The sequence below is a fragment of the Gymnogyps californianus genome, chromosome 1 (assembly GCF_018139145.2).
Source record: "Gymnogyps californianus isolate 813 chromosome 1, ASM1813914v2, whole genome shotgun sequence".
Taxonomy (NCBI): Eukaryota; Metazoa; Chordata; class Aves; order Accipitriformes; family Cathartidae; genus Gymnogyps; species Gymnogyps californianus.
In genome coordinates this window covers 190,338,521-190,353,212 of record NC_059471.1, presented here as the reverse complement: position 1 = coordinate 190,353,212, position 14,692 = coordinate 190,338,521, and positions in this window count along the sequence as shown.

Below are 14,692 nucleotides of genomic sequence, written 5' to 3'. Positions count from 1 at the left end.
CCCTGTGGTCCTTTTACCTTTGTTGATAAATGTATTGTACAGGATACCTTGTATGACCACTACAGTATTTGAGGTCATGCTAGGCTGTTAGCACAAATGGTGTGAACAATAGTTTATATGCCACTTAACTCCTTGGGAGAAACAGTTAACCTTGCCAGAGAGGACAGATCAGTCATGTATAGTTATTAAAGTCTAGAAGGTTTTGTTATGCTCTGAAATACTTTTATAGAACTACAATACTCTGGTATGAGCTTTACCAAGCAGGGAAGCAACAAAGTCAACAATTATCTTTGCTATCTTTGAAAGGGATATTCAAAGTTTTCAAAAAAAGATTTTCACAGACTTACTTACTTTATGAAGCACACACAAATAGATTTTAATATATTTAATCACTAGACTTCCTGAACAACACCAACCAGATAAAAATATATTCAGCCACTGCTTTAAAATAGACCAAGTTTACCAAAAATAGTTGTGATTTTGATGGCCTTGAAATGGGCAGTCAACAATAAAAAAACTAGATCTTCTTGATTAGTTTTCAAAATCATGCTGAAACTTCATAAATGACACAGGTAGGCATCATAACTGAATTTTAATTAATTAGCAATAAACCATAAAAAACACCTTCCAAGCACATATCCTTTTCCAGAATATCTCATGAATAGAAAGGACAGAGTGAACAAAGAATAAAACCCAGTATGAGATTACTATGGACTTATCAGTTACTTTACATACAGATGGCAATGACACTGCTGTTAACACAGATGACCCAGTTTCATGACACAATATGCTGCTCCTACATTGTTGTTTGTTCCAATGAACTGATTGTCAGCTCCAACCAATTTTTGGCACTTTTAGAAAACACAAAGCTCAAGGCAGCTCAGGTTCAGGTAGCCTCATCCATTTCCAGTTCAGGCGTATAAGCCTGTCAGCACCTGTACCTGCGTGTGTTTTTGTACTCATCCAAACATCATTAACCACCACTGAATCTTTACATTTTTAGGGCTAACTTAGAATGCCAGTGCAGCTGTCTTAGTCTGGCCTGTATTTTCAATTCAGCACACTCAAATTAATCACTTCCTCTCCTGACATTCTGGTTTAGCATCCCTACATGCAAATGAACAAGTGCTAGTTAGGTAAAGGGGACCCCAGGCAGAGTTTGAGGTTATGGAGGACAGGTCACCTCCCTTTGCCAATCAATCTGTCACATGACACATCACACATCCATGCTGCACTGCTTCTACCCCTTCTTCTCACACATATCCTCAAGTGGACCTCTCTCTGACTCTGCCTGGATTGTTGATACCTAACTCTACACCTGAGGTGGCAAAGACTCACTCAGCCTCCGGGAAACTCCTTCCACTGTCACACTGACATCCTGTGCAAGCACCGGAGCCCTCAGCACCACAGCAGCCTTCATGTCCCATCAGGAAACTCTACTGTGTTCCAGGGTAGGCGGGAACAAACACATTCCCGAATGAGCATTTGGGGGAAAAACCACTTCTAGGTGTGGCTTCAAATACACGCCTTCATGGATAGATTTAGTTGTCCACGTACATACTTTCCTACCATGAACTATTACCTCATTAAGTAAGAATATTTACTATGACTTCAAGAGGAGGACATGGAGAACAGTGAGAACAGGAAGAAATCAGTTTGCTACCACTGCCTTTTAAAATCTCCTAACTAGCAAAATTAAACCATGTCTCTTTATTTATTTATTGCACTTGTAAAAAGATTAATGGGGATGTGATTCCTTCAGGCTTTTACATATAACCCCATCACACAAAGAACAAAATTATACAGTGCAGCAAACGAACTAAATTAGCAACATTTATTTAAATAACTGCTATGGAGGAAACAATAAATCAACAAGAATCCTCACAAAAATGTGTTTACAAAGTGTCTTGTAATTTGTTTTAGCAAGGACACAGACTTCTAGCTCTTAGCTAAGCTTGCTTCTAACAGTCTATTATCATATCAACTGTTAATGAGTGTTTGCTATAGAAAAGCATTTCTAGCAAAAAAGACTATGTGTAACTTCTGCCTTACTGTCTTTTAAGACATGGCTGGCAACCCTACATGAAATAGATTTTCCTAACAAACATTTTGTCAAAGGCTTCTAATAACTTGGGAGACAATCAAAATTAACAGACAGTGCTTTGTTAAATCAAAAAAAGAGGTTATTTGAATGGTCATAATCATGCAATTATCTCATCTTCACTGTATTTCAAAAGGCTGTATCTATATCTAGTCCTATATCAGGAGTGAGTAGGGGGAGCTCTAATGCTGAACCTGTGATGTATTCATAAATCAGTACTTTCAGAGCCTGTCATGGGCTCCATAATGAGGGTCATTATTCAGGCAGAGTGTCAAAACTACTATCAAAGGACCTTCTCAGAATCACAATCATTCTGTTTCTTGTTAAATAAGCAATGTAGTACACAAAAATGGCAAACAAGAAGCAGGTCAATTTGATACAGTATGAGGGCACAGAGACCTCTAGAGTAATTTACCCTCTGGGAATTCTGATGGCTTGTGAGATAAATTATATACACCCTCAGAAAAGATTAATGGTAATAAAATCCCAGGAATATTTTCAGAAAAAAATGTCCATATGTACATATGGCAACTTCAGTAACAAAGAAGACATTTTCTAAAGCGGAACACTTAAAGAAAATTATTATTAGAACTGCAAGTAGCTCTCTGGAAAGCTACTAAATCTTATTACAAAGTTGGCAGCATTCAGCGGCAATACCTTATTTCGATTTGCTGAAAGAGTTTATTTAAAAAAACCAAACCTACAGCTTTTCTGAATTAAAAAGAAAGGGGATAAAGGGGAAAAAAAGGAAAGACAAACTGTCAAAAATGGATTTACTAAGACAGGCTATTATTGGCTTCATTTTATTATAAGCAATAGGAGATACAAGAGGAATTATTAACAGAATGTCATCTGGACGTTTGACCATAATGGCAATAAATGCAAATTATTTGTAAGTGATTGAAGGCTGTATTCAAATCACATAGCATAGGTGCCTAAATTAGGCACTGGCATTACTTTCTTCCTTTCACTTTAGGGAACAAGAACGTAGTAGGCCTACATGCGAAGTAGTCTGAATTGCTCATTCTCCCTTGAACTAAAACATTACATTAGTAACGGGTAAATTAGGCACCAGTGAAGGCAGTCTAAATTCTGGCTCAAGATGACTTCTAGATACTACAGTGGTCAATCATTTTGGGATTAATAGTCAACCTCTTCTGACACCAGTGAAGTTCAGTGTCTCAGAAGATTAGACTTAAGCAAAAGCTCTTTATTTTTCCTTGTCAATTAGTTATCTGTACTGAGTGTATGTATGATATCAATTTATAATATATGTATATATTATACATATACATATACACATATGTATATAAGTATGTATGTAATTCCATGAGTATATTTATACACAGCATAACTCTGAAACAGCAAAATACTGTAGGGCAGAAATTTCACTGCAGTCTCTTTATGTAGTGCTTCTTATTTGACTGGTCCAAGGCTTCTCCTAAGGCTTTGCCTAAGAAACAGTAAAATAGACTTAAACAGAATTTAGCATAGTCCATGACCTCATGCAGTCACGGTCTTCAGAGACGGATGTCCAGAGGTCCGTTTGTAAGTGCAGATTCAGATACAGTTTCAATACTGCTTGTGGCACAGACTTTCTCCTGTGCTCATGCAGAGCACTGTTGACTTCAATACGGCTTTTCTGCAAGTGGGAAGTTCCTGGAGAAATGCCACAATTGCGCCTAATACCAATTACAGAGTCTGAGACTTTCAAGTGAGTTTCTAGGTACCCAGAGCTTTTGAAACTCAGCTATCTTGTATAGTTGCCCTATTACTTTTTTGACTCTTAACTTTTTTGTTAAATTTCTACAATTAAGTCATGTAGATATTTGTATCCACATGCACACTTACGTGGCATAACTTTATGATACAAACTGATAGCAATTTTTGTATGCCCTTAAAAGCAATAATTAAATTGTGAGTCAGAAGATATAAGTCTACTCCTTCTCTCATATTACTCTTATTAAACAGCAAGGTGAGAAGTAGATTAAAAAACAGTCCCACTAAGTGCCTCGTAAATCCCTCAGCTTCACTTTACCAAACTGAATTTTGTCTGACAATAAATCCTACCTTGTCTAGACTTATTGTTTAAGTAAATTTGTATCTGTGGAATAATCAAAAGCAAACCAATTATATTCAGGCATCTTTTTTATCCATCTGTTTGGATATAACTGTCTATTAAATGGTGTTTGCATATGAAGCAATGTTCTATTGTATGCATAGGTACTCAATTATTTAGATTATACATTTGAATAAACTGTGCAGTTAAAGGAGTACCCTTGTAATGCAGGACAATTACATTTTTCTAGCACAGTTTACAGGTTATTAAACTAATATCAATTTGGCCAACACAGCTGGATATAGGATCCTAACCTTCACCTATGAAAGTTCTTTTCTTTAGGGGTACATTTTACCCCTACAATTATCAGTCATTATTAGTCACTTCAAATTATATCAAATTACGTAAAAAGGTTATAGAAAAAGGCTTGTGTGAATAGGGACTAAAAAAAAAAAAATTTCACACTGAAGACTGTGCATTAAAATGTAGGTTAGCTTAATGCAGCTATAAAAGTCCTGTCTATACGCATGATGGGTCAGTCTAAAAGGTGCCCTGTCCATAAGAAAATCACTCTGTCTGGCCAGCATAAGAAAATAATACTGTATTGTCATACTGTGAAAAAGCAGTTCACTGAATATCTCATCTTCCTACCAATCAGGGAATGACTATCACATTTTTCCAAAGGAGAATACAGTTGTCTTTATATTGAAGGGAAAAAAAAAACAAACCCAAATAATATTAAATACCCAGAAATGAGTAAGTGTTTGTCAGTCCTTGAAATAAGCTTTCAGTGACTGATTACGAATATCTGCTCTGAGTGGGGTGGGGGAAGAAAGAGAGACAGAAACGTAATAAAATAGCCTCGCAACTTTAGCATCCTGGGCATCTTTGTCTGCCTTGTACCTTGTAGAAGGTATACTTTGCACATGTACAAATTGACTTTAAAATGTCATCTGTTCTTTTGCATCTGTTATACACCTGTATGTTCAAAGGGGCAGAACAGATATTTACGATTATCATCTATCAGTGAAACCATGCTGAGAATCTGGTGCTGCGTGGTGTTTGTCCAGTTTGCACTTTTGCTAATGTTCTTCACTGAATACCCTTTCTGTTCTTCCCTTTGACCATCATTATTCTGAAATAACTACCTGGAAGCAAGAGAATGCACAAAAGCTGAGTTTGTCTTACAAGGACTAATCTCCATAGACTCCTCCATGCTCAGTGTTGGTAGATAAGCTCCGCTGAGAAAGAGTCAGAGCATCTAAAATTAGTTTCCGACTCTAAATCACTCTCAGGAGAATCTTATCTATCTCCATTGATTATTTGGGGACTCAGTGGGTAGTCATGGCCAATACAATTTGAATTTTTCACCATCTTGAGATAAAAAAAAGTATCATGATACTGCTAAATATCATGATATTATTCAGCTAAAGAGAATTAATGAACAAAATGTCCATGCAGTCAGAAACAATAGTTCTGTACAGTGGGAACAGTCTGCTTAACCTCAGAATGCTATAGATTTGTGTGTGACCCCCATGGTAGTGTAATTTGTCATTTTTCTAAGGTGCCACAGAATGTATCATCTTTTCCATGAAACTAGGTGCTCTGCCTACAGCTGATGGCCATTTTACTTTGCCTGACAGCAGCTGTTCTCCTTAGCAGTTTTCCTCCAAAAGGATGGCTTAGAGAATGCTGAGAGTGTTCACTGCAGCTGGATTTCACAGGGGAAGCTGGAAAACCTAGCAAACAATTTGGTCTTACGTTCGGATGGATGCTAGAAGTCTAGACTAACAAGACTAGTAAGCTGCTTTGGAAATTGCACAATGACTCCAGAACAAGACGGATTTTTTTCTAGTAGTAGGAGCATCTAATAACTGTGAAGTTACCTGCATTGGAGCTGACAAACGTTGTGAGAAAACAGATCCACAGCTACCTAGGGAAAACCTGCTAAAGTGTCTAGGAAGTTAGGAAGTATTATCTGACCACTCCCCCTTTCCTCCAGCTAAAAGTTGCTCAGATCCCTCTGGGCTTGGGTATGGACGTGCATAAAACTGTCTTCTTTTCTTCCCTGCTAGTTCCACAGAGGACTGGGCATGCAGTTGCCTCATGCTCTATTCAATGATGACTGGCTGCCAAGAGAGCACAGCTCAGGGAAGGGCAAGGTGTTGCTTGACCTATGTTGGGAATACTGCAGGGGGAGAAGACACGTTGCAGATTCCAGGCTGAGGTCTGGCTAAATCCACAGCAATATCCAGAGGCAGATTTTTGCTAGCTCACTTTGGCTTTCTGCCATCCAGCATGAAAGCAGAGATACTTCTGATTCAGACTCTGATCCTGAACCCCGTTTTATTCATTTATCCGTACAATCATGCCAGGGGACAAGGAATCCCAGTAGTATCTTCCCAACTGCAAAGTGGAATTCAGCAGAACCAATAAGACCCTCAGGAGCAAGGGAAAACTATCTTTTATAATACCAACACACATTCACCAAGACCTTCAAAGTTATCGTGGTTCCCTTGGAGTTACAAGTGCAGAGCCCACTCTCTGAGGTACCTGACATGAAGCTGAAAGCGCTGAGCAAAGGGACCAAAGCTTTCACAATACCTCCCTCTCTGTGGCTGTAGGAAAGCAGCCGGTGAGGAAACCTGGCACCAAATGCTGTCATGCAGAGCCACTGCTGAGGTGGCCTGGCCCCCTGAGATTGCTTGCAAATGTAGGAAAGTCATGTGAAGAAGTCACATCACAATTATTATGGCTCATTGTAATTTTGTTACTGATCAAGTAACCTACTGGCTTTCAAAGGCTGAACAGCATTTTGATTATTCCTCCTATCAGAAAGAACTACAAAATGGTGTGACAATAGCATGCAATATATTTTTTTGAATAGAACTATGAACACACATATATGAATTGCTAAAAATCTTTTCAAAGTTAAAAGTTTTAATGTTCTCAATGAGACTGAAAATTCAGTAATCACTGGCTGGCCACATTTGGCTTATATATGCTTCTGTTTGCACTAATACTGCTTTGAAATGTGCCTTGGTAGATGGTGCAATGTATTTTAAAACTGTGCTTACAGCTACCGTTTCTTTTTTTTCCTTCTTTTTTCCTTCCAACTCTTAGGGTACAGAATGGATATAATGACGTAAAACTTGAAGGCTTTCTTTCACAGGTACATTTTAAGCTGCAGGTCCTATCTGAAAGACTTCGGAACCAGATCCATGCCTGGCAAACCTTCCAATCTCAGCTTCAGCTCTCCTGCAATTGAATAATAAGAGAAAAATAAATATGTGCACACTCTAATGAGCTAGGTGTGTCTGTTTGGTTAAATTCCACTATGTATAATTTTTTCCCTTTGATAGAAGCCTTTAGAGTTTTAGTACAAAATTACCCTTGACTCCCGCCAGCCATTCCTCCATAACCCTTCAGTCACACACGTACTTTGCTCCCTCCAGGTCACTTGTAATTGGCCTCTTTTCCTTTGTGTTCGGTAACCTTCCAGTTTTCTGCGGGCCTGTTCACAACTGAATTGACACTAAAGAAAGAGCGGATAAAGGCAGACCTGAAGCCTGTGCAGAGGATGGGTAGGGACTTGCGTTCCTGAATACAAGTGGGTCAAAAAATACATTCTCAGAAGCTGCTGAGAGACCTGGTCCAGGGTATTATACTACTCCCAAGGAGTTGCACTTTTTGAAATATGTCAAAAACTCTACTACTGTAAAGAGAATCTGGAAATACTCTGTAAACCAGCTGTTATAAACCACTGCTTAGTAGATACTTCAGACATATATGGGCAAAGATCTGCAGGCAGGAGCCCTGTTGTTTCTAAGACCTCTTCTGTGAGAGCTGTTGGCAACACCCCCAGCCATCACAGTATGACACCGGCCTTTCTGCCAAAGGGCCCATGTGATGGCTTGGAAATAGCTTAAAAGCTGAAGATCTTTTGAGATGAACCTCCCCCTCTGTACTCCCCCCACCTCCCAGACACACACTGTGCAATTTTTTTTACATGCAAAGGGAGGATATGGGCCTTAGGGATCTATTCATGAATAACTTATACAATGTTTACATGAGGATTTTTAGGTAGTTTGCTCAGAAGTGTTTTGAATTGACTGCATGAAATTGGTATTCATCGTAATGAGCTTTTCTGAGCAAAACAGGACACTGCAACATGTAGGGGTCTGCCATCTGAAGGAGCAGCTGAGAATCAACAATCAGGCACGAGTGGGGACACCACCAGGCAGGCAAAAGAAAAGCATTAGGAGGGATTTGAAGCAGCATGGGAAGCTTGCACAAAGTAGAATATACTGTTACTCACCGTTAATTGTCCAAATGCCTTGAGTGTTGCTGGTTATTTCCTCTGAATTCAGCATGAGGTGATTAAAAAGTCAATCAGCAGAGACTGAAAAAAGTGCAGACCCAAATGCTACAAAAATAATAAAGCAGGAAACATACTTAATCACACATGGCTAAACCTCATCTTTCCTTTTTGTCAGTCAACTTTCTGGTACGTTGATGGCGTCCCCATTGTTTTTTCTTACCTGTGCTCTTCCTCATGTTCCCCACAAGGCATCAAATTCAAAAGGACAACATCAGGTATCCATAAACTCTCTTTTCCTTGTCCTTACTTTTTCTGGACTGCAATATTTTTTCTATCTCTTTTTTTTTTCTATTTCACTTTCCACAATTTTCATTCCATCCACCTCAAGAAGTGGGCTGAGAAGAGAGGGCACAGCTGTGGCTGAGATTTTGGTAGTCGGAACACATATCATTACAATTGCTGTGTCAGCAGTTTTGCCATATGAGGCACTAAGGTACTTTGTGAGTATGAGCTCCACCTATGACTAGCTGGAGTAGAGACCACTTCAGAGGCCAAAAAGAAGGTCAGCTGCAAGAGACTGGTGTTCACAGAACTTTTTTGCAAATAGAAATCAGAAAGGTTGCAGAAAGCAACCTTTCCTTTTTGTGTCTTCTTTTAGACACCCACCCTATGGTATCATGAAATGGACCTAAACAAATCTCCCCCACAAATCCCCGCCTCCCAACAGTAGCCATAATGAGAAAAGCCACTTCTCGTCCTGTTGCTCTGGTTTGGTTTTGTGTTTTCTTAATCCTCAGGGGAAAGAAGTCAAAAAGCAGCACTGCTCCTTAAGTTGCAGCTCTGGCTGCTGTAAGGTAGACATAATTTACAGTGCCATACGAGAGACTCCCATTTCAACCCACATGGGCTAGTGATTTACATTCGTATAGCTAAACCATTGCTGTAAAAGGAAAAAGAGCCCACCGTAGACAAACTTAGCCAAACTTCCAGTAACTGTAATGACAGCTTAGACAACTGCTATGCACTCCAGAAATCTTGGGTAATCATGTAAATTTCGGTAGACACACTTGCCACACACTCACGTTTCTGACATGTCAGTGAACACAATGTTCTCAAACATCATCCTACATTTTGGTTCAAAAATGATCATTCGTAACCTGTATTCTATATATTACAGCATTGATCAAAAAGAAAAAAACAAAGAAAAAAAAGAAGAGCAGTGAGACAAAAAGCATGAATAATCTTAATATACTGTGTAACCATATACTTCTGGGGAGCAGGCAAGATAAACCCTGTTAAAAGACCTCAGAAAATTCCAGAAGTTGAAATGCTTAGTGGCTAAGTTAGTAAATTTAAAAAAAAAAAGTTTTTATTGAAAATAAGATGCCTTGCTGATTCCATGTTCAGTTGGCTTTGAGTGTGGAGCCAATCCGAGGTCCAAGCAGAAAGGCTATAAATTCATACAAGAATTAAAAACAGCTCTTTGGACTCTGCAGAGAATTGAAACAAGACCAAGACATGTGTCTGCTATGGATACCTGTGCCCCATTGGAAGCAATCTTAACATTTACTATTTGGCCAGAAACTGAAAAGACTAGTCAACTATTTACTTGGAGGCTGGAATGCGACTAACTATAAATATCTCCAGACTTTTGTTTGCCAACAAGCCTCTGAAATGGTGCCATTTGCTGCAGCTCTCAAAACTCTGGTGTCACACATATGTATATATTGGAGCATTACTAGAGAAATGGAGAAGCTGTCTGAAAGAAAATCACAGGGGGAATTCCTCACATCTATGTGTTAAAATACAAAGCATATTAACACTTTTCATTTATTTACTTACATGATGAACGGCAGCAAAAGTAGGAAAGCCTGTATAAAGAACATTTATAGGTTTGCTACCAGTTTTGCTTTGTTTTTTTCAAAAACACATTTAAAACTATAGCAAAAGTGCACAGGCTTCTGTACATTAAAAAATATTTGTTAACAAATGGCATGGTATTCTACTTGGACAAATACATTACCAACATTTATCCCTAAAACAGTAGCTCTGGGATTTAGTTTTTATAATGTTCTGGGAAATGTCCTGAAGACATAGTGCTTTGTCTCATTTTTCAAAGAAGTTTTGCGATACAGGAAAAGAAGAAGCCTATTAGTGACTAAACATAATATTCCTCAACATCCCCTGCTATTACAATAGCAGAAAAGTTCATTAAAAAATTCTAAAGTGAATTAGTGTTTCATAAATGGGAACAAATCTCTGTCACCACAGCAAAACTTCTGTTGAGTTTAGGTGTTTATTAGTACATGTGAGTACAGTATTATAATATTATACTATAATAATTGCACAGAATTAAAAAATAAAAACTCTAGAAACCAGATTCTTTTCCCTTGCTTTGGTGTAGATTTCTTGAAGGGAAGGGAAGGGAAGGGAAGGGAAGGGAAGGGAAGGGAAGGGAAGGGAAGGGAAGGGAAGGGAAGGGAAGGGAAGGGAAGGGAAGGGAAGGGATGACTTTCTTGAAGTATACTTCTTTATCCGAGCACTGCCAATTTTGAATTAACACTGAAGCCATCTGTAACCTGAAGAATGACTGTGAAGAGACTAGTTATAGTAAGTAGTCTGTACTTTCCTAAGGAGTCCTACTACTGTGCAGATACAATTTTACCTAAACTTAAACAGTAGAAAATCTCAGTAAGCAGCAAGGCTGGCAGATTTTTTAAAAGTGGCCAATGTTTATTCAGTGAGTAAAAAAGAAACAAACTGATGACAACAACAACAATAACAGTGAGAAGAAGACGACGAACCCAGGTCACATATTCAGTATCCAGTATCAGATTCAAAAGTCATATTTTGCTTCTTTTTCATTACTGAAGCTGTGTCTAATTAAGGGATTCTTGCTTATTTTCTGGTGAAGTTCCATCACAAATGAAATAAAGGGAATAGCTCTTGTGAAAGTCGTAAAGACTAAGACATCAGTGAAATTCAGAGCTTCCCATTTGCTTTGTAATGTTGCAGTTCAGGAGAGAAGTGCCAAATCTGATGTCAGCAGCCACCCATGTGGCAAAGGAGAACTAGAATCCCCCAAATCCCTTTAAATAGCTTACCAAGTGCTATTTTTAACATTAAGGTGAAGGGTGCACTCTGAGAGAAGCATTCACTTCTTCATCAGACACAAGGCTGCTAACGAAGCTGTCACCTCCACCCCTCCCACAACCACCAGTGTCACCATTTGCAGCTCCAGTGCCAGCACCTTCAGCGCCTCAGTCATCTCTGATACTGCCCTCTCCATCATCAGCACCGATGAATTTCTCACTATTACTGCTCCTGATACAAGTCTCGCCAGCAGCCCTTTTAAACACCTTTGAGCCTTTCCTTCTCTCTCTGTCACACTGAAACATTTCAGCTGACAGTCTATTTTTTAAACACTCAAGTGCTGGCTTTTAAAGCATTTGATGTCTCTAGCATTTCAGCCCCTTCCTTCACACCTTCTGCTCATAGGGCCAAGTGATATGTGAGGAATTTCTTTTGGTTTCCAAAAAAAAATATCCTTTGTTTTCTTTTCACAAGAATTCACCTCATGCCCATGTTTAGCTGAAGCACAATGAAAGAAAAATAAACTTTGTACAGTATTATCAGAAAATATCAACACAGCGCATGCACTGAATTGCTGAAAGACAAAGAATTTATCAGTATTAAAAATGTCTTTAATTTGTGAAAACTGGAAATTTGCCAGAATGGCTTGCTTGTTAATTTAACCATTGAACACAGGCCTTAAATTGCTGTTTGTGAGACTTCTACAAACATCAGAGGTGTTTTTTCTTTTACTTATCTGCATGTATTTTTAAGTCAGAGAGTCATTAGAAAAATTAATTATTATTTTTCAGCTCAAAAATATGTACATTGCCCTTCTTGCTGAATATTAAGTCTGCTATATAGCTTTTCCTCAGGATCTGTGAAACTGTAGAATAACAGAGTGAATCAATGAGGCTAAAATTAAATGGGAAGAACTAGATATACATTCCGCTTCAGCAGCTGTTTACATAAAGTGGACATTTCTTTCCTGCTTGTAAAAGCTGATCACAAACACAAGTACCTCAATCCATACACATCTTTAGAATGAATTATGCATTTCCCTAATGGGCATAAGAACTAGGAAAACAAGGTGCCATCATTAATTTGGAACACAATAAGTTCAGGGAAACTCATCTGTCCTAGTAAACTGAAAATTCTTGCAAACCCTGTATTAAATGTCAAAATCTACAAGATAGCTCACCTTCAACTACAAGATAAGGTGGATGTGTGTCTCAATTTTGTTCTCTGTGCTCAGCAGATTTTACTTTGGTGTAAATAACACTTTTTTTTTTAGCAACTGAAATATTTTTATTTGTTCAGCACTTTGTTGGAGTCCATGCACTTTGCAAGAAGATATACTGTCTTTTAGAACTTCTCCCTAGAGCTCAACGCTGCTACCTAGATCCCCGTGTAATTACTGGGAAGCATCAGAGCTCCTGTTTCAGGGTCTCTCTAGATTCAGGAATCTACATTTATGATCTTTGGTCAGATCACACTCAGAAGAATTTGGAGATGTTTTAAGTCTGTGGAGAAGATATTTGATTAGTCTTCAAGGAAAAGACTAACCAAAAGTCCTCAGAATACTTGGTGGTGTAAGAGAACTTCAGAAGAGCTGATTGTCATATATTTGACACTCATCTGTTTTTAAAATGAGGCAATTTTAAGCTATTTCTATCTGGGCCACCAGAATAATTAATAGTTTCCAAATGTCTTTGACACTGAATTGAATAAGTCATTCAGCCTGGTAATATATGAAATAGGCCAAGAATTTGACCCTACCTATTTAGGTAGAAAGGAACCCCAAGGGAAGGAAGAGGCAAAATTTCATCCGTCTTCCTCACTCCTTCACTGGACTCAGCTGTTCCCATCAGCACAGAAAGTACAAGTTCTTATTTCTGCAAAAGCAGATTATGATCAAGTCCAATAACACCATGTATACAATCATATATTCCTGGCTTCTTAGAAATATACGGGTTTTTAACTAAGCCTTGAACTCTTTTATTTATTTATTCATTTAATACAACATGCAATCATCTGAGTTTTTAGGACTTGGCTACACTTTCCATTTGGGGTGTTTTGATTAAAAATGATGAATTTAATGCCATATCAACATGTGATGGTAAAAATTTCACAATGAGAAAATACCAGGTTCAAAATCTGAAGTCCCATATCTCTCTGACTAGTAGAAGTGCAATGCAGGAAAAAAGATCAGGTGACTGGAGGAGCATAGGAAAAACAAACTGAGGAGGAGAGTGGGTGTTGATGAAGTAAAGAAAATGGTAAATTCCTGGGACAAATTAGTCTGACAGTTCAACAGAACCCTGGAAATACTAGCCTAATCCAATGTACAATTTTTATGAGCCAGAGCTAATGCCATCACTTTATAGAAGCAAATGCAAAACTTGCTTAGAACCTGACATTCTGAGTTATTCACAGACATTGCTGATTGTCAGCAAATACAGCCTCAGAACAGCACTATCACTCACAAAATGGTGCTCACCATCTGCAGCGTTTCAGGTTGACCTGTTGTTCCTATAAAGGATAATGTGCAAAACAGCACTGTGGGATGTAAGACTGTCCTGTTTAACTGCTATGACATGACTGTCTCATGAGTTCTTAAAATGAAGTGCATTTTCAAGTTGAATGGGGGGGACCAACCACTTCTGATACTTTGGTTATCTGCTCAAGGTATACACATGTGTACATAGCCTCGTGCTACACACCCTCTACACTAATGTCGCATCAGAATCTGGTGCTCAAATATTGCTTTCCCCCTCTTTTGTTTGATCCGATGTTCTTCGAACCTCACACTCAGAAGGAAGTCATGTAGGTTTTATAAGAAGGTGATTTACTCATGTGAAGAACCAATATCTCTGTTCTTTATGGGGTAGGAGCATGGTAAAGCAGTCTTGTATTTTCGGTTACCCTCCCAGCAGAAGAAACAATGATGACAGGGCAAACTCAGACCTTTCTGAGTGTATCTTGACATCCAGTTGTGCCAGCTAACGTCACTTCTGACCCAAATTGTTACTTTTACCCAAGTCCCACTTTCCACTCTTCCATATTTGAGCTGGCACTTGAAATGAGGACAAAGAAATCCAGCTTACATTTAAGTCACTGAGATCATGCCTTCTCAACA